The sequence below is a fragment of the Podarcis cretensis genome (assembly GCF_951804945.1).
Source record: "Podarcis cretensis genome assembly, chromosome: 10".
Lineage (NCBI taxonomy): Eukaryota > Metazoa > Chordata > Lepidosauria > Squamata > Lacertidae > Podarcis > Podarcis cretensis.
Genome location: NC_137179.1, coordinates 66,628,548 through 66,651,133, shown reverse-complemented (window position 1 = coordinate 66,651,133; position 22,586 = coordinate 66,628,548). Strand labels below are relative to the sequence as shown.

Here is a 22,586-nt window from a genome sequence, read left to right as displayed (position 1 = left end):
GAAAGGTTGTTGCAGATATTAATATTGCTCAGTTTGAAGCGACTGGAAGCATAAGAACTTACTCCTTTTGGAAATGAATAATTGTTTGAATAATTATTCAAACTTTTACTGTCAGAACTCTTTGAAACAAAACATAAGCACCACAGACGCAACCAAAATATCCATACAATGTCTTGTGCTGCCCAGCATAGGCTCAGCATCATCTTAGAAACAAGACTCAAAAAATCTAAACTGTGTCACTACTACCCCATTCCAACCTGCATTCCAGCCACCCTTGGCCTTAGGCTATGCAGCTCATTGTTGTCTCTCTAGCTTTCAGAGAGATTAACAGCTGCCACCCTTTCAAGATGGTGAATTTGCAACTCAATACCTTCATCACCGGGGATGCGGATGGTGCTGTGGTCTAAACCACTGAGCCTCTTGGGCTTGCAGATCGGAAGGTCGGCGGTTCGAATCCCCGCGACAGGGTGAGCTCCCATTGCTTGGTCTCTGCTCCTGCCAACCTAGCAGTTCAAAAGCACGTTAAAGTGCAAGAAGATAAATAGGTACCACTCCAGCGGGAAGGTAAATGGCGTTTCCGTGCGCTGCTCTGGTTTGCCAGAAGCGGCTTAGTCATGCTGGCCACATGGCCCGGAAAAACTGTCTGCAGACAAACGCTGGCTCCCTCGATGTTAAATGATCACCACTGCGGCCATTCTGCAGGATGGCTCATATCAAAGTCTGGTGGCGGCCAACTATGACTGGTAGCCATCCTCGGATCTGTGTGATTGTGGGTGGTTGTGAAGTCTCGTTTCCAGGACTATTTGCTGAGTCCAGCATGGCGGTGAGGCCGCTCTTACTGCAAGGCGGCAGGTGGCGGTGCTGCGGTGCGGTCTTGGGTCTCTGGCAGCCGGCGGGAGCTCATCTTTTCCATCCTCGTTGCCAACGTTAAATGTTCGGAAAAAGTCGAGCGTGGAATGTATAAGGGCTTTGGAATGACGCAGTTAAAAATACCGTTCTGTCGGAGGACTTAAGTCTGGGAGGAGAAATAGAGAAATAGAGCTGTTTTTATATTGTGGGTGAAACTTCTCAGAGGGCCTTAAAAACGACAGTTCTGTGATTAATGATGGAAAGAGCGATGTTATTTATGAATGCGATGATATATGGAAACCATCTCGATTTGAGGATTGGATGAACGGAAAATTCACACAGGATTATTATTGGTGTTTATCGGCTTAAGGAGATTATCAGAAGAGATCATAAAGAAAAAAGAGAAAATATACGAACAAGATGAGATGCTGTCAGAGCTGCCTCTAGGTCCCAGCTCACAGAGGACCAACACCAGGCTGTCGTTATGTACAAAAGTCTTTATTGAGGTTTAGTTTCCATTTCAAAGCCGCAGCGCGCAGCTCTACGTCTTAAAGCCTAGACCGGCGAAGTCCCGTCTGAGTCTCCGCCCCTTCCACACCAGTTTAAGACTCTCGCTTTGCTTCACCTCTTCCTAAGTTCCTTTCTCCTCTGGGCCCTCCTGCCCGCTAGGGTTTCATCCTTTCTGGACTCCTCTGACGCTGACCCCCCTGATTCTTCCCCCTCCTTCCGGCGGGCTTTAGGACCTGGTTCCCTATCCGGGCTACCTTCTGTGCCGCTTGCCTGTACATTTGAACTTGGCGCGCGCGCCCAGCCGGCAACTTTCCTCTTGACCGTTCCCTCGCTCTCCGATGGAGGCGTGGCCAACCCTGACTCATCTTCTCTCGCTGGTGGTGCATATGTGGGCTCTGATACCTGGGACTCCTCCCCCCCACTACGCTCTGGTGGGGAAGCTGGTCCTGATTTCCAACTGCTGCTCTGGGAGTCCCTGCTGGCCCCTTGCTTCTGGGGTGTCCCCCTTGGGTCCCCCCTTGCCCTGGCCATCGGCGCCCCCTTCTGTGAATCTTCCGATTCGCTGGAGAGGCTCATGGAATCTCTCGGGCTGCTGTCATCTTCTCCTACGCTGCCCTCGGATTGCTCCCCCTCGCTCTCCATCTCCTCCCCTCCCTGTGCTCCCGCTGAGTCCCTGACAGATGCGGAAACAGCAAGATAAGACTGGATAGAATTATGAACTTTGTTTGGACTGATTTGGACATTAACGCAGTAGCAAGAAGATGATCAGAATCCCCCTTCGGATCTTGAAATATGGGTCCCCTCAACAAAATTTAAAATTCGGCTTTGTAATTCGGAATTCATGTGATGTGATTTGATTTGATTTGATTGGTCAGTTAATAAAAAATATTTTTTTTAAAAAAAAAAATGTTCAGAAAAAAGTCAGAAGCCCAAGGCAGTATAAGTTCCTCAGCTTAGTTTATTCAACATTTGTCAGCGACAACAACTCACTCATAGGAACACAAGAACCAAACTGACTGGATAACACAGTAATAATCCCAAGCATGAACTGACCGTTGACTGTTGACAGTTAAAAGAGCATGTGTTTACTTCCTTTAGAACGTTCGTCTACCAACGCTTCTACGATTGGTTAGAACGCACATTGTAACATAAAATGTGTTAAACCCAATATATAACACTTGACCTGTAAAGCGAGATGAGTGCTGCAACACCAGAGTCGTTTGCGACTGGACTTAACTGTCAGGGGTCCTTTATTGTTACCTTTTTAGCTTCATCACATGATCAAAGTTTTACTCTCAGCACAGAGAAGAAAAACTAACCAACGGGTAATCTTTATTTATTTCCCGCCCATCTGGCTGGGTTTCCCCAGCCACTCTGGGTGGCTTCCAACAAAATATTAAAAATAAAAATAAAACATCAGACATTAAAACTTCCCTAAACAGGGCTGCCTTCAGGTGTCTTCTAAAAGTCAGTTGTTTATTTCCTTGACATCTGATGTGAGGATTATTTTCAAATTTTCTACCTTCCTGCAACTAGTTCAACTTTGGACTCTCGCAAGTGCTATACAAGTTTTATTACTTTAGGGAAGAATGGCTACTTAAAGAAATATTTTCTGCTTTGGCGATCACTCGAAGCCGAGTAAGATTGTCTTCCATAAACACTAGTTACAGCTCAGAGAGCGCTCTTCTTGCTTTCAGTATAGCCTCATGGAAAATCCCCATGTTAAAGCTTTTCACCAATACACATTTAGGCATTCTCATTTCACTTCAATTAAATCATTATACTTAACAAAGGTGAGACAGTAGCCTATCTAGAACCTACTGCCACTGTCTCATGGAGTGGCCAGCATACCTTATTTTGACTATTTCCCTTTCCCCTTCCTGTCATTTCTGCCCTTTTCATATTGCCTAATTAAATGGCTATGTAAGTTTAGTCGTTCTTTTAAACTGTGAAGTGCGTTGGTAGAAATGCGCAGGGAATAAATAAGGGCTGGAACTACTGGATTCACGAGAAGCCTCTGAATATGAATGCCTTCCACTTGGGAAGTTAATTAACAGAGTTGTGGGAAATTACTGCTCGAAACCCAGAAGGATGTAGATGCAGCTAGCTTTAATTTGTGTGATAATATTAAAACATAAGTTAGATCTAATGAAACTGTTGCAGTTGTGAGACATATCCATTGTTTGCTGTGGTATCATACAACTCACATTTCCTCAGTGCAAGGAGCAGGGGTCAGCAAACTTTTTCAGCAGGGGGCCGGTCCACTGACCCTCAGACCTTGTGGGGGCCAGACTATATCTATATCTATATCTAGTATATATCTATATATATCTATATATATCTATATCTAGTATATATATATATATATATATATATATATATATATATATATATATATAAAAAATATACATATGTTGTATTGGGGGGGGGGGGAATGAACGAATTCCTATGCCCCACAAATAACCCAGAGATGCATTTTAAATAAAAGCACATATTCTACTCATGTAAAAACACCAGGCAGGCCCCACAAATAACCCAGAGATGCATTTTAAATAAAAGCACACATTCTACTCATGTAAAAACACACTGGTTCCCGGACCGTCCACAGGCCGGATTTAGAAGGCGATTGGGCTGGATCCGGCCCCCGGGCCTTAGTTTGCCTATCCATGGACCAGAACCTTCAAGCTATTGTTATATAAAACCCCCCCGCTCCTTTCCCCTTATGGGGTATTCCACAACCCATATAGAGTCCTTAAGTGGTTTACCTATTGGTAGGAGAAATAACAGAGGCCAGCCAGGGTTAACTGAAAAGCAAAGCATCTAGTAAGCCTGAACTTTGTTCAAGGAACTGTTGCAACAGGGTCCCCACTCACCACACGCAGGAGGGAGGAGAACCCTGAACAATGGTGCTCAAGCCCTTGTATAGACTTTTGAAACTGCCCACCCTGTAGCTCAAGACCACCATCCCCTTAAACATTATACATACATCACAGAAGGAGGTGGTCTACAGCAGAAATCCCGTTTGCCAGGATACCTGATAATGGTCACTGATTGCATTACCCGGGCAGCCTGGCCATTCTTTTGTGATGGTTAATATTTTAGTTCCTGAATCCAGGTCACAGGCCCACCCTATTCATACAGAAATACACCCTTAAGACAGGATTTGTATTGTTTAAGAAAGCCAGGGAGTGGGAGGAGGGGGAGTCGATGCTCGATACAGCGGCGTAGCTTGGGTTGTCAGCACCAGGGGCAAGGCAAGTAATTTGCGCCCCCTAACCCGGGGCAAGGCAAGTAATTTGCGCCCCCTAACCCGGGGCAAGGCAAGTAATTTGTGCCCCTAACCCCTAACCTGCCGACGCTGCCAGCTTCTTCTTGCTGCTGCCTGGGCTGGGGTATTTATGGTAAGGTAGCCACAGCGGCGGCGGGGGGTCTGTGTCAGGTGATCTGAGGCGAGTTGCCGCTGGCGCTGCCGCCCAAACGACGCCGCTTGCCCAGAGGAGGAGGGCAGAGAGGCGAGGAAAATGCAACATGGCCCAGCAGCTGCAGCAGCAGCGGCGGCGGCGGGGCTGTGAGGAGGGGCTGCCTGGCGTGCCCTCCGCGGCCCTGATGTGCGGGGACCGCGGCGAGCGCTGAGAGCCACTGCCTGCCGGATGCCTTCAGCCCGGACGCACGCACAGCTTGTCGGTTCTGCGAGACATGGGGCTCTGCTACAGCCTGCGCCCGAGGCTCTTCGGCGACTCCCGAGGCGGCGAGCGCACCCCCCCAGATGTTGCGCCCGGTGCGGCCGGCCCCCCCTGCACCCCCCACGCTATGCCACTGGCTCGATATGAGCAAAATTGTATGTGATGATATGATTTGATATGAATGTGACAAAGGAAAATTATGAAAATTTAATAAAAATATATTTAAAAATTAAATTAAAAAACACAGGATTTGTAAGCGAAAAGGCAATGGGAAGGTTTGCCTCCCTTACAGCAGAGGAATATTTGAGGTCATTGGGAGAGTCAAAATGGCTTCAGGATTGCTCTCCCATACTATTTCAGACACATGGTTCATATATTTAGATATGTGTGCATTTATGAATATTTATTCTATATTTGAGACCTTAAAATTCTTATAACACTGTAAACCCCTGAATTTTTGACTCCCCTAACTTCAGTTCCCAGGGAAAGCACCTGCTGAGCTCTCCCCTTCTCATCCGCAACAATGGAGGAAAAATCAGCCTTGTGCACAGATACGAATACGCTTTGCCGATGTGCACCGCTGACTCCACATCACTGGCTAGAGGTAGAGAAGTATGCCAAGCCATGGGGTGCTGCAGTGCACATTATGGAGAGGGGAAACTCAATGCTATGCTGCCCTCAGATCAGGCAAAGGATCAGACTGAAGCTCTCCAGGTATGTGAGAATCCTGGCTTACTTCCAGCTAGGCAGAGTTTGAATTGCAGCTGTAGATAAAGGCGCTTGGAACTGACTTGTCTCAGAGGAGCTATCACTAGAGAGAGGTCTTTGGAAAGTGAGGCCTTTGGAAAGCATTCCAGCAGAAAGCGATGTGAATCACACAGCTACTCTTCAACATTTCTCCGATGGAAACAGGGACGTCCCATTCCATAACGATTTTTTTTTTTTACTATTTATACCCCACACATCTGACTGGGTTGCCCCAGCCACTCTGGGCAGCTTACAACATAATAAATCGTGTCCTCCCTAAAAGAGGGCACATGTTGTGGTGAGACCTGGAGACTGACACCCTGTGTTGTGGGTGGGTTTGATTGGTTAGCCACAACACCCAATTGGTAGTGTAATAAACGAAAAATCTGCCCTTATTCCCTTATGGGGGACACAAGAGCCCTTAGAGAGTCCTTTGTAGGTTCTCCATCGGTCGGAGGAAAAACAGAGGCCAACCAGAGAATACTGAGAAGCAAACCAGCTTGTAAGCCTGATCTTTATTGAACTGTTGCAACAGGGTGCCCCCTTCACACACAGGAAAAGGAGGAGGAACCAGAACCAAGGTGTGTCCGCCCTTATATTGTTGTTGTTGTTGTTGTTGTTTTTAAATTTTTTATTAAATTTTGACATAAATATATTTCACAAACATACAAAAGACAAAATGAAAAAGAAAAAAACAGAAAAAGAGAAAAAAGCAAACAAACAAAACATGAAATACATACAACTTTGATGACATTGATCGACTTCCCTTTATCTCGATTTCGGAAATTATTATCTTGTTTATCTATCTGCTGCGTCTATTCCTTAATAAAACTTTTTACGTAGTAAGCGTTGTCTCATGCCTACTGTGATTTCTATAAGTACATATGTGTTTCTGATCAACATTTTAATTTTCCCCTTGTCTCTATTTCCATATATATCTTAAATTTATCCCATTCATTGTTAAATTTTGCACTTCTTTGATTTCTTATTTTCTGTGTCAATTTAGCCAGCTCCAAATATTCGGATAATTTAAGTTGCCACTCCTTTAGTGTTGGGATTTTTGGTGTTTTCCAGTACTGTGCTATGAGGGTTCTGGCGGCCACCGTTGCATATTGAAAAAAGGTTCTATCTTCTTCTTTGATATCCTTACCAGTTATCCCCAGCAGGAAGGCTTCGGGTTTTTTTAACAAACGTGTATTTAAGAATTTTTTTTAATTCATTATAGATGGATTCCCAAAATTTTTTGAGAATCTCGCATGTCCACCACATATGAATGAATTCGCCCTCCTTGCTCTTACATTTCCAACACAGTTTATCGCCCGTTCTATACATTTTATGTAGTTTTACCGGCGTTATGTACCATCTGTACATCATCTTATACATGTTTTCCTTTAGTGTCGTGCATGCTGAAAAATTCATATCTTTACACCACAATGCCTTCCATTTGTCAAACTCTATGTTGTACCCTAGGTCTACCGCCCACTTCACCATTACATCCTTTACTTCCTCGTCCTTGGTGTCCCACTCAAGTAACTGGTTGTACATTTTTGATAATAATTTTGTTTTACTTTCTATTTTCTTATTTCTATTGAAATAATATTGTTGTTGTTGTTTAGTCGTTTAGTCGTGTCTGACTCTTCGTGACCCCATGGACCAGAGCATGCCAGGCACGCCTGTCTTCCACTGCCTCCCGCAGTTTGGTCAAACTCATGCTGCTAGCTTCGAGAACACCATCCAACCATCTCGTCCCCTGTCGTCCCCTTCTCCTTGTGGGTCATCAGGGTCTTTTCCAGGGAGACTTCTCTTCTCATGAGGTGGCCAAAGTATTGGAGCCTCAGCTTCAGGATCTGTCCTTCCAGTGAGCACTCAGGGCTGATTTCCTTCAGAATGGATGTTTGATCTTCTTGCAGTCCATGGGACTCTCAAGAGTCTCCTCCAGCACCATAATTCAAAAGCATCAATTCTTCGACGATCAGCCTTCTTTATGGTCCAGCTTTCACTTCCATACATCACTACTGGGAAAACCATAGCTTTTACTATATGGACCTTTGTTGGCAAGGTGATGTCTCTACTTTTTAAGATGCTGTCTCCGCCCTTATATAGACATTTTAAGTTGCCTACCTTGAAGTCCCAGCCCACCCCCAGATACATCATACCTACATCACAGAAAGGCAGAAATCTGAGTGGGTTGTTTACCTCCTGTCTGGCAAGTTACCAGTTAATGTTTACTGGATTGATAGCCTGGGGAGCCTGGCCAGTCTTTTGTAATGATAAGTACTTAGTTCCTGAGGCAAGTCACAGGCTCACCCTATTCATACACAGACATACCCTTAAGACAGGATTTGTGAATGGGGAGACGCCTCCATTTGACCTTGCAGAGAAAACACCTGGTCAGCCTAGGAGCCAAAATGGCTCCATGGCTGCTCTCCTGTGCAGCTTCAGACATGTGGCCTAGATGTACGTATTTGCTTGGTACATTTATGAACCTTTATTATATACATTAAGACCTTAATTTATTTATTTCAGTAGGTCCCTCAATGTTGGGTTCAATCTGACCAATGGGGTGCAGTCCAAACGGATTGAGGGACCTATATATACCCATGCATGTGACCCAGAGCTTTCTCGTTCGGCTCATACATTTGGAACACCCGCCCACTTCTCCCTATTTTTAGGGCTTTGTTATTGACCTTGCTATGCCGCCGTGTGTCGTCTGTCGTTGGGACAGGGGCACGGCAGGAATTTCCCCACTTGGCTGATTGGCTGTTGCCATTTGGGTTTTACCTGCTGCGTACCGTCACAACTTGTAAGGCTGCAAATAGGCACTGGTTCAGGTGATAGGGATGGGAGAATGCTCTCGCCATCCCTATGTGAAGGGTATTCCGTTAAAGGAATCCAGGGACTCAACTGGTTTGGTCAACCCCTGAGAGGGGGTTGTGCCCGTACCTGAGTCCAGGCGGGCATCTGGGTGGTGAACAGAGTCTGTACCCAGCTTTTCACCTTCCCAGGTGTTCACCCTTGGCTGACCTATGCTGGAACCCTGGGTCAGCGCTGCCTGCAAGAGTGCAGGGATCTAGTCGAATCAGAGCCTGTGCAACCAGTCACCTTCTTTAATCAATAAATGAATCAATAAAGTTGTGGCTTAAATTGTGCCAAAAACCAAAACTAAAATTTGAGTCATGTGTGAATTTATTTAGGGGGGAGGTCTCTGGGTCTGAACACGCAAAACATTATTATTATTATTTTTTAAAAAACACCCTTCCCTATAGAGAATTACCTGTAGACAGCTTGGGGCTCGGATAACTCCATACCCTCCAACATTTCTCTGATGAAAATAGGGACATCCTAAGGAAAAGGAAAAGTAAGGGACATTCCAGGATCAAATCAGGCTTTCCTAAATTAGGGACGTCCCTGGAAAATAGGGACACATGGAGGGTCTGCACACGTGATAACTGAAGTATACTTGGAGTCGAGTGTGGATTTCATGCTCTTTATTCAGTTCATAGTAGTGAGGAATGCGAGTTTCCCCAAAATGTCTGCTTTATATACATTATTTACACAATGGGCCCCATGTGATTGGCTAATTCCGGGATTCTCCTGTAGGCCAATCGGGTTGCGGATTAACTTCCACCAGGAGTTGGATTGGGTGGCTCCTGCGGACCAATCAGACTGCTGCATTCTGGATCCTATTGTTCTAGGACCAATCAGACTGCTGCATTTCAACTCAGTACGTAACAATAACCAGTGGCGTAGCATGGGTTGTCAGCACCCGGGGCAAGGCAAGTAATTTGCACCCCCTAACCCGTGGATTTGCACCCCCTAACCCTAACCCCCAGATGTTGCACCCGGTGCAGCCGGCCCCCCCTGCACCCCCCACGCTACGCCACTGACAATAACAAAACAGAGGTGTACGGGAGGTCCCTCTCAACTGCGCCTGAGTGCTAATGTCCCCAATCCATTGTGGATTTTTGTGTGTGTGTGAGTGGGGAGCGAACTTTGAAGGTGAAGGGACAAAACTAATTCACATTCCCTCCTTATTTCTCTGACTGCGCCCCTGTCACTTAGAGGAGCATTTTGTGAGGAAATGATGACAAGTAGCAATGAGGAGCTGGGAGGTCATCAGGATAGAAGCTCTGGTGAGTTTTCCATCCCCATCCTTGAAATTTGCCACTGATCCCTGAAAATCTAACCCACTTCCTCCCCATTTGTTTGGAAAGTTTTTTTTTTTTTTAAAAAAAAATTATTATTTTGAGAACATTTGGCCCAGCCCAACACTATAAAACACCTCTCCTTGCTAAGTTGTATTTTTATGTGTGTACAGGCACTGCCCATTTGAAGGCAAATAGTGCCTGGAAATATAGCAGATAGATGGTGGGTGAGAAACATAAAATGAAGCTTATTGATTTCTTTTTTACTGTGCTTTGATGGTGTGCATCCGAGAGGAAGGAAGCTTCATTTAAACACTTTGGCACTCCAGTAATTAAAGGAAGCTTGAGACACTTGACGGAGCAAGCTGTAGATTATTCTTTTTGTGTGTTTTCTGGAGACGGTGAGTAGCTTTCCTCAAACTTGGCTGATTTAGTGTAATGAAAGAGAAAAAATAAAAATGAAAATGAAACAAAGGGCACTACTATTGTACATTCAACAATGCAGCCGATTCCTCATTTGATAAACGCAAATATTGCTCTGCATATATTCCCCCCCCTCCAATCCTTGAGAAAAGGGTAGATCAATTTCTCTCTCTCCTCTGATACAAAGGATAGTTCTCTCAGAGTGCTTCTTGGAGCCCAGACATTTAGATTCTGGTATCTATCATGCCTATTCCTCCTCTCTCTCTTTTTCCAGAAAGGAAAATAAATCCACAGAGCAGGATATACGGGAGAAACTGACTTTGTTTATCTAATGTGCAATGGGTATTTAGAAGCGCTATTGCGTTGAAATGATTTCCCCCCCCCTTCCCTTTTTTTTGGGCTTTCTCTATTCCTATAGTGTTAAAAAACGGCCGCTCCATTGTCTCATTCCTCCTGTCAGGTCTTGCTGGTGTGATAGGGCAGGCATCAAAGCAATGCCTCAGAATTTGGGGGCTTCTTTCAGTAGATGGCGTTCTTCCCTCAAAGTCTGCATTCCAGTCAATTACCCAGCATGGGGCTTGGGGAGATGGATCTGCAGGAGATGCTGGCTCCCGGAGGAAAAGTATAAACAAGGTTTTTGAATGTTTGTAGCTCTCGGTCCCAGCGCCTGCCAACCTAGCAGTTCGAAAGCACCTCCGGGTGCAAGTAGATAAATAGGGACCGCTTACCAGCGGGAAGGTAAACGGCGTTTCCGTGTGCGGCTCTGGCTCGCCAGAGCAGCGATGTCACGCTGGCCACGTGACCCGGAAGTGTCTCCGGACAGCGCTGGCCCCTGGCCTCTTAAGTGAGATGGGCGCACAACCCCAGAGTCTGTCAAGACTGGCCCGTACGGGCAGGGGTACCTTTACCTTTACCTTAGCTCTTTTTTGTTTTTTTAAAGCCACAGTGCCTTCTCTCTCACTCATGGGTTTTCCCCACTTTATTATTCTTTTAATGCATGGGTTGGCAAACTAAGGCTCGGGGGCCGGATCAGGCCCAATTGCCTTCTAAATCCGGCCCGCAGACAGTCCGAGAATCAGCGTGTTTTTACATGAGTAGAATGTGTCCCTAAATAAAAATGCATCTCTGGGTTATTTGTGGGGCCTGCCTGGTGTTTTTACATGAGTAGAATGTGTGCTTTTATTTAAAATGCATCTCTGGGTTATTTGTGGGGCATAGGAATTCGTTTTTGCCTTCAAAATATAGTCTGGCCCCCCACAAGGTCTGAGGGACAGTGGACTGGCCCCCTGCTGAAAAAGTTTGTTGACCCCTGTTTTAATGCTTCCTTTATTCCCATAGTTCTTTTAAGAGTGCTGTACATTGTAGCTATGTAAGGGGTATACTAACAGTTCCCAGGATCCTGTGTGTGTGTGCACACGCACACTCTAAATGTCTAGTGTGCACACAACCTTCCTTTTGGCAAACAGCATTTGGATATAATTTTTCTGTTGGGTTTACACTTGGTGAGTGGTCAAGTCATATTCAAAGTAGAACCGTTGAACTTAATGGACGTAAATTAGCCACTACAGTGGTACCTCAGGTTACATACGCTTCAGGTTACAGACGCTTCAGGTTACAGACTCCGCTAACCCAGAAATAGTACCTCAGGTTAATAACTTTGCTTCAGGATGAGAACAGAAATCGTGCGGCGGCAGCAGGAGGCCCCATTAGCTAAAGTGGTACCTCAGGTTAAGAACAGTTTCAGGTTAAGAACGGACCTCCAGAACAAATTAAGTTCTTAACCCGAGGTACCACTGTACTAACTTGAGTTCATTGATTTCAAAGGCTGTATGCCTTAATCAGATAGCACCCTTAATTTGCAAAATCCATTCGTGGTATAATATTTACCCTTTCAACACCCCCTGCAAGGCTGACCAGAGATATACATAGTTATCTTAAACATGCTAAACTGTGTATCAATTTCCTCCCATAGCTGTCAAGTGTCCCTTATTTGAAGGGACAGTCCCTTATTCCAGCGTCATGTCCCGCTGCTGTCCCTTATTGATGGATGTCCCTTAAATGTCCCTTAAATCAGTGTTTCCTAACCTTGGGCCTCCAGCTGTTTTTGGACTACAACTCCCATCATCCCTAGCTAGCAAGACCAGTGGTCAGGGATGATGGGAATTGTAGTTCAAAAACAGCTGGAGGCCCAAGGTTGGGAAACACTGCCTTAAATGATGTCCCTTAAATATCAAAGGAAGCAGCTCCTCTCCCTCCCTCCCTGCCCGCCAGGGAGGAGGGAGGCTCCAACTGTGTTGCTTGGCTGTGTTGCTCACCCAATAAGAAGTCTAAGAACGACTGGGGGGTGGAGCTTGAATGCCTTGTGTGTGGCTAGTTAATGCAAGCTGAGGGGTTTTTTGAATGCTGGACGCCATTTTGTTGCATGTGCTGCTGCAAACTTTGCAGTGCAAAGCCAGGCTGGGGAGCCATCTTAAGTTGAGGCTGCATAGGCCTTGTGGTGCATGTGATTCAGATTCTATTCAGTTGAACCTCTGGTTACAAAGTTGGTTGGACGGTGTTCTCGAAGCTACCAGCATGAGTTTGACCAGACTGCAGGAGGAGAGGAAGACGGGAGTGCCTGGAACAGGTGAGGCTGCTGGTCCCTTATTTTCAAATCTGTAAGTTGACAGCTATGCTTTCTCCCCACAAGAATTCAGGTAACTGTAGTTTGGTGAGCCGTACTCCTTGGAGAACTACCCTTCCCAATGTTCTCTGGGAAATATAATATAATAATAATTTATTATTTCTACCCCAACCATCTGGCTGGGTTTCCCCAGTTACTTTGGGTGGCTCCCAACAGTATATTAAAAACACAATAAAACATCAAACATTAAAAACTTCCCTAAACATGGTTGCCTTCAGATGTCTTCTAAAAGTCAGATAGTTGTTTATCTCCTTGACATCTGGTGGGAGGGCGTTCCACAGGTTGGGTGCCACTACCAAGAAGGCCCGCTGCCTGGTTTCCTATAACCTCACTTCTCGCAGTGAGGGAACTGCCAGAAAGCCCTCGGAGCTGGACCTCAGTGTCTGGGTTGAACGATGGGGGTGGAGATGCTCCTTCAAGTATACTGGGCCAAGGCCATTTAGGGTTTTACAGATCAGCACCAACACTTTGAATTGTGCTCAGAAACGTATATGTTACTATTAAAGCCAGTACCTTTTTTTGGTTAAAAAAACCCCTGAGTTGCTGATACTCATGTCTTCACAAAAGTGCTGTGGGTGCCAGCACAAAATGGCTGCCATGTACAGCAAAAAGAGGTGACAGTACTGGTGAATATAATCAACCAAAAACCACTGATTAAAGCAGTTTAAGTCTGTAGTATGGATATACCCAGTGATGTGTTTAAGGGTTCATGGTGAAGGACAAAACTGGACTGACATCATCTAGAGCAGAGCTTTCCAAACTTTTCAAGATGGTGACACACTTTTTGGACATGCATCATTTCGCGACACAGTAGCTCAATTTTGCATCATTTTGTGACATGGCAATTCAGTTTTAGTAGCAGATCGGAGGTTAACCTAACCCTGTCCAGCGACACACTAACATGTTGTGATACACAGTTTGGAAAGTTCTGATCTAGAGGCATACCCAATATTGTGTGCACTAGATCATGCTGGTCCAGTTTTTGCACTCAAACCCTTCTCTGGTGTCTGTGTGGAGTTTTATGTGGGTATGGAAGAAAATGTAGAAAAACAGAGCGCTGTAAATGTAGATGGAGCATTTCCTTCTCCTTTAACTTGCCTTTGCTTCTGTGCAGAGTTACAGTGGTGCCTCGCAAGACGAAATTAATCCGTTCCGCGAGTCTCTTCGTCTAGCGGTTTTTTCGTCTTGCAAAGCAAGCCCATTGAGGGCTTAGCGGATTAGCACTATTAGCGGCTTAGTGGCTTTTAGCGGCTTAGCGGCTTAGTGGATCAGCTGATAAGCGGCTTAGCGGCTTAAAAAAAGGGGGGGGGAAGGAAAAAAACCCCCGCAGGAACTCGCAAGACATTTTCGTCTTGCAAAGCAAGCCCATAGGGAAATTCGTTTTGCGAAGTGCCTCCAAAACGGAAAACCCTTTCGTCTAGCGGGTTTTCCGTCTTGCGAGGCGTTCATCTTGCGGGGCACCACTGTACACTTAAACAAAGGTTATTTTTAGATTTTAAGAATTATTATTATGCCGATTTATAGACCACTTCACAGCAGAAAGCCACTGAATCAGTGTGCATGATAAAAGCAGAATAAAACACAGGCGCGAGTTCTAAAAACAATAAAACCATTCATACAAACTCTAAAAAGAACAAAGCAATTCCATCAGATATAAAATTGATCTTCCACAAATGACTAGGTTGTGTCTTCAGTAGACTTCTAAACATCATACTAGATGCATGTCTGATTTGGACTAGCAATTGATTCTAGACATCTGGAGCAACAACACTAATTTTTTAAAATATATTTATATAATTCATTTTTATATTAAAATAGTTATATTTATAGTCCCCCCCCCAAAGTTCATTTGTCTCTTTTTAAGGCACTGTGTGTAAAAAAAAATAAGCTGTAGCCTTATTTGGTTGAGCTGAATTTTTTCCACTCCTCCCTTTTGGGTACAAAGTATTTATTGTAACTGAGTAAGACTATGCATTGTATGACTATACCTCCTTTTAAAAAAAAAGTCCCATTGTTTCTTCTAGTAGTTACTGTTCAGTACCATTTATTCTGTAGCTATTTCTCTTTTGCCTTCTTTTGGGATTAGTTGCAAGTTATTTTACCTAATAAGTGACCAAATAGAATGAAGTCATATAGAATGTAGCCAATCAGATCCAGCTCGGTGATGACATCACTGAGGGCAAGGTAACTGGGAAGTGAATATTTTCTCAAGGAGAAAGAATTGAAAAAAAGAGACATTTGCGACAGGGCTGAAAAATGTTGTTAAAAATGATGAATAAATCCCAGTTTGCACAGAACATATTCACATAGATTACAATTCATCTAGCCAATAAACAATTTTCTCTTTATTTGGAGAGACCAATACAGTTACGATTACGTTGCCTAATGTGAGCCATTTTGAAGTACACTAGCACAATAAATTATTGAATTATGGTGTTGGAGGAGACCCTTGAGAGTCCCATGGACTGCAAGAAGATCAAACCTGTCCATTCTGAAGGAAATCAGTCCTGAGTGCTCACTGGAAGGACAGATCCTGAAGCTGAGGCTCCAGTACTTTGGCCACCTCATGAGAAGAGAAGACTCCCTGGAAAAGACCCTGATGATGGGAAAGATGGAGGGCACAAGGAGAAGGGGATGACAGAGGATGAGATGGTTGGACAGTGTTCTCAAAGCTACCAACATGCGTTTGACCAAACTGAGGGAAGCAGTGGAAGACAGGAGTGCCTGGCGCCCTCTGGTCCATGGGGTCACAAAGAGTCAGACACAACTAAACGACTAAACAACAACAACAAAAGCACAATAAAATCTTCTCAGCTAATATACAGCCCGGTTAAATTTTGCAAGGCACAGTGGACATCGTCCACTCCACACCCCTCAAGTAAACACTCTACCCATTTGATTGGGGTTGAGACTACCCAGAGATTTCCCCTCCTCCTCCTCCTCTCTCCTCACATTCCAAAGTAATTCTGTAATCTTATCATCTTCGTTCCTTTCTTCATCCTTCCAAAACTTTGTCACGTTGCAGAGCCAACACCGGGAAGATCAACTCAAATAGCCAAGCAGTGTGGGAGAAAAACTGTGCAGGGGCTTCAGATATTATGTAGAAGCAGGAGAATGAAGAAAAGTGCAAATGACTCAGGTGTCCTCTTTTTGTACTTTTAAAAAAATCATTTGTTCTTGCAAATCACCAGCGGTTTTTGAGTCATTAAATGGACTAATTAATCTGGGCCTTCCATGATAGGTTGCTGCATGCAGAACACATTTTGTCATAGAAGACTTGTAATGGATAAATGATGCTTGGGTCTTTTCATAAGATCCAGTAATGATCTTACGTTAATAAAAGCCGAACTGCATTTTTTGGAGTCTTGTGTGCCCCCTGAATTTGGCATTCAAATTAAGACTAGCAAATTAACAACAACCGAAAGCTCTGAAGATGGAAAGAGAAACTCTTCTTACATAATTATCTGATACCTTCAATTCAGTCGGGACAGAATGGATGCAGGTTCGAGGAGACCCTTATGTGCTGCTAAGACCTGGCACATTTACTTGCTGATGTCAGGCAGTCATTTAAAATTTCCCCAGTGTTCCCAAGAGAGCATTGCTATGGGAAACAAAACTGGTGGCTCCCAAAATCAGCCATCCAATGCTGATTTGGAGCACTGGGGTTTTTTAAAGGCGGGGGTCAGTGGCGGAGGAACCCTCTCTGGCACCTGGGGCGGGATGCCGAGGGGTGGGGCAAACCACCCGGTGGTACACGCACGTCGTCTGTACGGACTGCGAACATGCAGCTTCCTGTACAGACTGCGCATGTGCAGCATCCTGTAAGGCATCCCTTACAGACTGTGCATGTGCGGCATCCCATACAGACTGCGCATGCGCAGCATCCCTTACAGACTGCACATGCGCAACATCCCTTATGGACTGCGCATGTGCACCATCCCATACAGACTGCGCATGTGCGGCATCCCATACAGAGTGTCATGTGCGGCATCCTATACAGACTGCGCATGCGCGGCATCCCTTACGAATGCCTGTATGGACTGCACGCGAGAGTGGCAGCCTGTACAGACGCCACATGAGTGGCGCTCGTACTGACTGTGCATGCCCTCGGCTGCTCTACAGCTTGGGGGAGGCAGGGGCCATCTTGTCCTCCCCCCAGAGTGGCACCCGGGGGGGCCCGCCCCCTCTGCCTTCCACTTCATATGCCCCGGGGGGGGGGGGGACAGAAGGACAAACATCAAGGATAGGTCCCAGGCTAGGGCCTGAGATGCCCCATGCTGGCAGTGAGCTGAATTTTGCACACAATTTGCCCTCGTGCTAAATTCTTGTAGGCGGCGCAGCAGCAGGAGGCCCCATTGGCTAAAGTGGTGCTTCAGGTTAAGAACAGTTTCAGGTTAAGTACGGACCTCCGGAACGAATTAAGTACTTAACCCGAGGTACCACTGTATCCCAACATGGAAACCAGAGATGGAGGTTATGCGCTTCTTATTACAGGGGAGAGACCAGGAGCTCACCAAGACAGTAGCTAAGTTCCTTTATCTGATTTTTTGCCGCCAGAGTATGCTACAGGATCCTGCCCTTGCTGGAGTCCCACAGAGATGAAATAGATTGCTCGCCTCTTCTTCCCTTTGGCAAATGACTGTACTGTTGAAATGGCAATGAGATCTCACTGGCCTATTTATTCTGAATGTTTGTATGTGATGCCAATAAAGGTTTGATGATGATGATGATGATGAATAGCTGAGATTCCTTGCCCATTACTTATTTTTAATTGAATGTGCTGCTGCATACACGCACTCACAAGAAACACACCAGCAACCTACTCTGTGTCATGGTTTTTTTGGCTAAGACTCTCTTTCATACTTCCTGAATGTCAGCAATCCAGTCTTTCTCAATTAGCTGCTCTTTGAGCATTGTCACACTGAGCTTCCTGCCCCCTCCCAAATATGCAATTTTACTGATCCAGCAGTTCCCACTTCCTTGCATTCGTCCCAGTGACACAACGCCTGCCAGAGGTCTGCATTCTTGCCAAAGCCAAACTTCAAAGCTCTTCAGGAAGTCTAATATTTCAAATAAATACTGTGGATACAGAGCTGGAGTTGGATCATAGAGTTGGATCAGAACTAAACAGGCACCTCTGTAAAAAGGGATATCCGACCCACACTGCCCTCCTTCATTGACCAAGAAATGCTCAGAGTGCAAACAAGTAGAAATGATTTATGCATGTGACACAAGTCCACCTCACAAAGTCAAAGAGCATAGTTATTATGGCACCTGGGGCAGAAAACCCCCAAAGCAGGTTTCTTTTGTAGCCCCTCTTTACCGTAAAAATGCAATAAAAATAAATTAAATGACTAACAATTTGCTCCCCTTTCATGACATCTAAAATCAATTGCCTGGGGCACCTGCCTAATGGGAGAACTGGCCCTGCAACATTTTATTGCTGCTACATTTACTTTATTGCTACTGCATCTACTGCTTTTATATATGACCTTTCTTTCTTTTTTCCTGAGGAGCTCTAGCTTGGAGTCTAGTAAGAGCCTCTGTGTGAAAAGGAGGATGAAAAGAAGCGATTCCAAGCTCCCCAAAGTTTCACGCTACCCCAAAATGACCCAAAATGACCCAAAATGACATTTTTATTTCATTCATCATAACAGATACGTGTAAGATGCAACTGTATTCATCATAAGAAAAGCACAAGGCAGCAATCAGAAATAATGTAAGACAAACATTAAAGTGCAGATCCAAAGCAGCAGCAGAGAGTCCAATTTATTTTTTTATAATAAATGTTATTAGGGTTTAGAAAGAGAAATAATAATAATAATAATAATAATTTATACCCACCCACTCTGGGCAGTTCCCATCAGAATATTAAAAACAAAATGAAACATCAAACATTAAAAACTTTCCTAAACAGGGCTGCCTTCAGATGTCTTCTAAAAGTCAGATATTTGTTCATTTCCTTGACATCTGATGGGAGGGCATTCCATAGGGTGGGCGCCACCACCGAGAAGGCCTTCTGCCTGGTTAATATCAAATAGTAATCCTGACCCCATGTTAATCACATTGGTCAGGATTTGTTGGACGCCGCTAACAATCTCTAACTATTCCAATTTAGATCCTTTAATTGGGGATGCCCAAATTGAACCTAGAACCTTTTGCATGTATTGTGTGAGAGTTATTATGGAGCTATCCCTCCTTAATGAGGGAGGGTGTTCTGCAATGACTGACAAGTGAATACATTTCCCAGAAAACGGGTTCCTTCACACATACATGCCATCCCTAGACTTACAGCTTACCTGAGCAAATACCCAAATATACTTGATTTTCCTTTGCAGCCAAGAGATATTTCTTTGCCACACTGCAATCATAAATCTGACTTCCCAGCGATCTCCCTTGTGTGCATGGCCCCTGATTTATGTTGTGAGTCTTCCAAATTGTTTCTTCTATGAAGGGAGATGGGCGAATTCAAGAGACAGAATAATATGGCTGATGAGATTCTTTGAAGTGGAAGTGCTATTCGGGTGCTTGAAAAGACATTGCTTCGGTTGAGAAACTGTATATTTTACTGTGCTTAGCAACTGTGGGCATGATAACCCCCTCAGCGTTAGGCAGGGAAATGTATGGAGCAAAGTTAATTTAGGCTTCATACAATTTGTGTGTGTGTGTGTGTGTGTGTGTGTGTGTGTGTGTGTGTGTTATTTGAATGCCATTTGCTGAGAGTTCATCAAAAGGTTCAGGGATTATTACAAGAGAAATATGTTAAACGGAGAGAGAAGAGGAAACTTCGGTAATCCATATTGCAAGGTGTTTTTCTCTAAAGCTGTCAGCATATCTGAGAAAGCAGAGATACAAGGAGGCATGGTTCTGAATTAAACACCAGGGTTCTTTTTATGCACACAGTTTGAATGGGCAAATCCAGTCAACATGGGTGAGCAACGTGGGGCCTGCCATTGGCCTTTGGCTTCTAGTTCTCAACACCATCAGCTGCCATGGTCAATGGTCAAGGCTGATAAGAACCAAAATAAGTCCAAAAATGTCTGGAGAGCCACAGGTTGCTGATAAGACTCGTTAGTATGGTGGTGTGACTCAGCAGAATCCTTAATTTTTGGGTGAATTTGGACCAGTCCGAATCCTACTTGGATTTGGTCCAGATCGGATCATGGCGGCTTTCAATTAGTTCACCTCAACCTGCTTCCCACCATCCAGCCTTGGTTTTCATACACATTGCGCCCCTTCACCTGGTAAAAAGACTCAGAGACCATACTGAAATTAAGGTTTCATTTATTACAGATATAACAAGTTGAAGGAACTGCAAGCTGAATTTAACCCAATTGACCAAAATCAATAAGTAAGGGCTGGTGAGGATTCAAATAATTATGTTAGGGAAGCATTGTTCCAGCCTCCTCTAGGCATGTATTCCAGCCTCAGGCGTGGACTCACCACTGAAGGCTGAGGAGCAATCAACTACCTTCATGCCAGTAGGACCTTGGTTATAAATCCTAGACATGCACCTAGGCCCTGCTTTTGTGTGTTTGCCTAACGTGTGCATGACAAATCTCAAGGAGAATTCCCATGTCTACTCAGGCCCTGGCAAAGTTCTGAAGGGTGTCCTCTACCCAGCAATGCCTGTTTCCCAACTATGTTCTCACCCACTCCTCCACCTGCTCATGAGGGGCACCAATCATGCCACTCTAGGAACACCAACTGAACTAATCCCAACAGTGTGCAGGAGGCAAAAAAATAGGGGCTTCCAAGGGCCAAGAAGGAACCGCCCTTCAAAAAATTTGTCTGGTCCCTTCAACAGATGAAGGGAAGGAGGGACATAGGGAAGGAGGGAGAATGCTCACAAGCTGGCAAAGAGGAGTCTTCTTCTTTGGCATTACTTGTAGCTGAATAAGACTGTCTTCCATAAACACGGTTTTAACAATGAGTCCATAAGTGACTGTGGAGGCCAATTCTGGATCCACACATCCTTCCACAGTGGGGACATTGGTTTCTGGGCAGGAATTGATTATGGTGAGGGTTTGCCAAGCGTGCCTTCCTCTTAGCACGTTTCTCCCTTTCATCCTGAGTTTGAATGCCTTCAAAGCCCATGACATCTTTGGTAAAGGCTGTTCTCCAATTGGAGCGCTTGCAGGCAAGTGTTTCCCAATTGTTGGTGTTTATACCACATTTTTAAAAATTTGCCTTAAGATAGTCTTTAAACCTCTTTTGTTGACGACCAGCATTACACTTTCCATTTCTAAGTTTGTAATAGAGTAGTTTGTAATAGAGTAGTTGCTGGTGGGACGCAGGTGGCGCTGTGGGTTAAAGCCTCAGCGCCTAGGGCTTGCCGATCGAAAGGTCGGCGGTTCGAATCCCTGCGGCGGGGTGCGCTCCCGCTGCTCGGTCCCAGCGCCTGCCAACCTAGCAGTTCGAAAGCACCTCCGGGTGCAAGTAGATAAATAGGGACCGCTTACCAGCGGGAAGGTAAACGGCGTTTCCGTGTGCGGCTCTGGCTCGCCAGAGCAGCGATGTCACGCTGGCCAGGTGACCCGGAAGTGTCTCCGGACAGCGCTGGCCCCTGGCCTCTTAAGTGAGATGGGCACACAACCCCAGAGTCTGTCAAGACTGGCCCGTACGGGCAGGGGTACCTTTACCTTTACCTTTAGTTGCTTTGGAAGACGATCATCAGGCATCCACACAACATGACCAGTCCAGTGAAGTTGATGTTGAAGAATCTTTGCTTCAACACTGGTGATCTTTGCTTCTTCCAGTACACTGGTATTAGTTTGCCTGTCTTCCCAAGTGATGTGTAAATTTTTTCGGAGACACCGTCAATGGAATCTTTGAAGGAGTTGGAGATGGCGTTTAAAACCCAGATTGCCTTGCTCCTTATTGGCCGAAATGGCCTTACCTGTTCCCCACAACCTTTAGGAGCAATAAGTTCCTGTGTCTTCTTCTTGAAGGAGGGATGGGGGCAGTGTGGTGTAGTGGTTAAGGGCGGTAGTCTCGTAATCTGGGGAACCGGGTTCACACCTCCGCTCCTCCACATGCAGCTGCTGGGTGACCTTGGGCTAGTCACACTTCTCTGAAGTCTCTCAGCCCTACTCACCTCACAGAGTGTTTGTTGTGGAGGAGGAAGGGAAAGGAGAATGTTAGCCGCTTTGAGACTCCTTCGGGTAGTGATAAAGCGGGATATCAAATCCAAACTCTTTTTCTTCTTTTTCTGCTTTAATGGCAAGAACAAAGCTGTGAGCTAATTTTCGCCATGTTTTCTATTCCATCTCAATCATCACCAACCCATTGTTGTCCCCATTCCTCATAATCTTTTCAGCAACCGCAGGGCCTACTTGCATCAAATTTCCTTTTGTTGGCAGGCATTATTTAACACTAATAGTAAACTGGTGCCGTTTGATATGTAGAGCTGTTGGTTTCTGTTTTTATAGCTCTTAAACTTTGATTTAGGTGCCCATTCGTTGTAAATAAGCAGTGTGTCATTTAAACACCAATGACTTGAACAAATGATCCAAATTAATTGCAGTTTATGAATGGAAATAGTTA

The 22,586-nt window shown here is 45.0% G+C and overlaps 1 long non-coding RNA gene across 1 annotated transcript; it reads left to right on the top strand.

Moving 5' to 3' along the window:
• The first annotated feature begins 2,537 nt into the window (after nt 1-2,537).
• LOC307226048 lies at nt 2,538-17,770 on the top strand. The gene is made up of 3 exons (XR_013843292.1): nt 2,538-2,684; nt 5,519-5,910; nt 17,598-17,770. It is a non-coding gene; the product is annotated as an uncharacterized lncRNA (long non-coding RNA).
• The last annotated feature ends 4,816 nt before the right edge of the window (nt 17,771-22,586 follow it).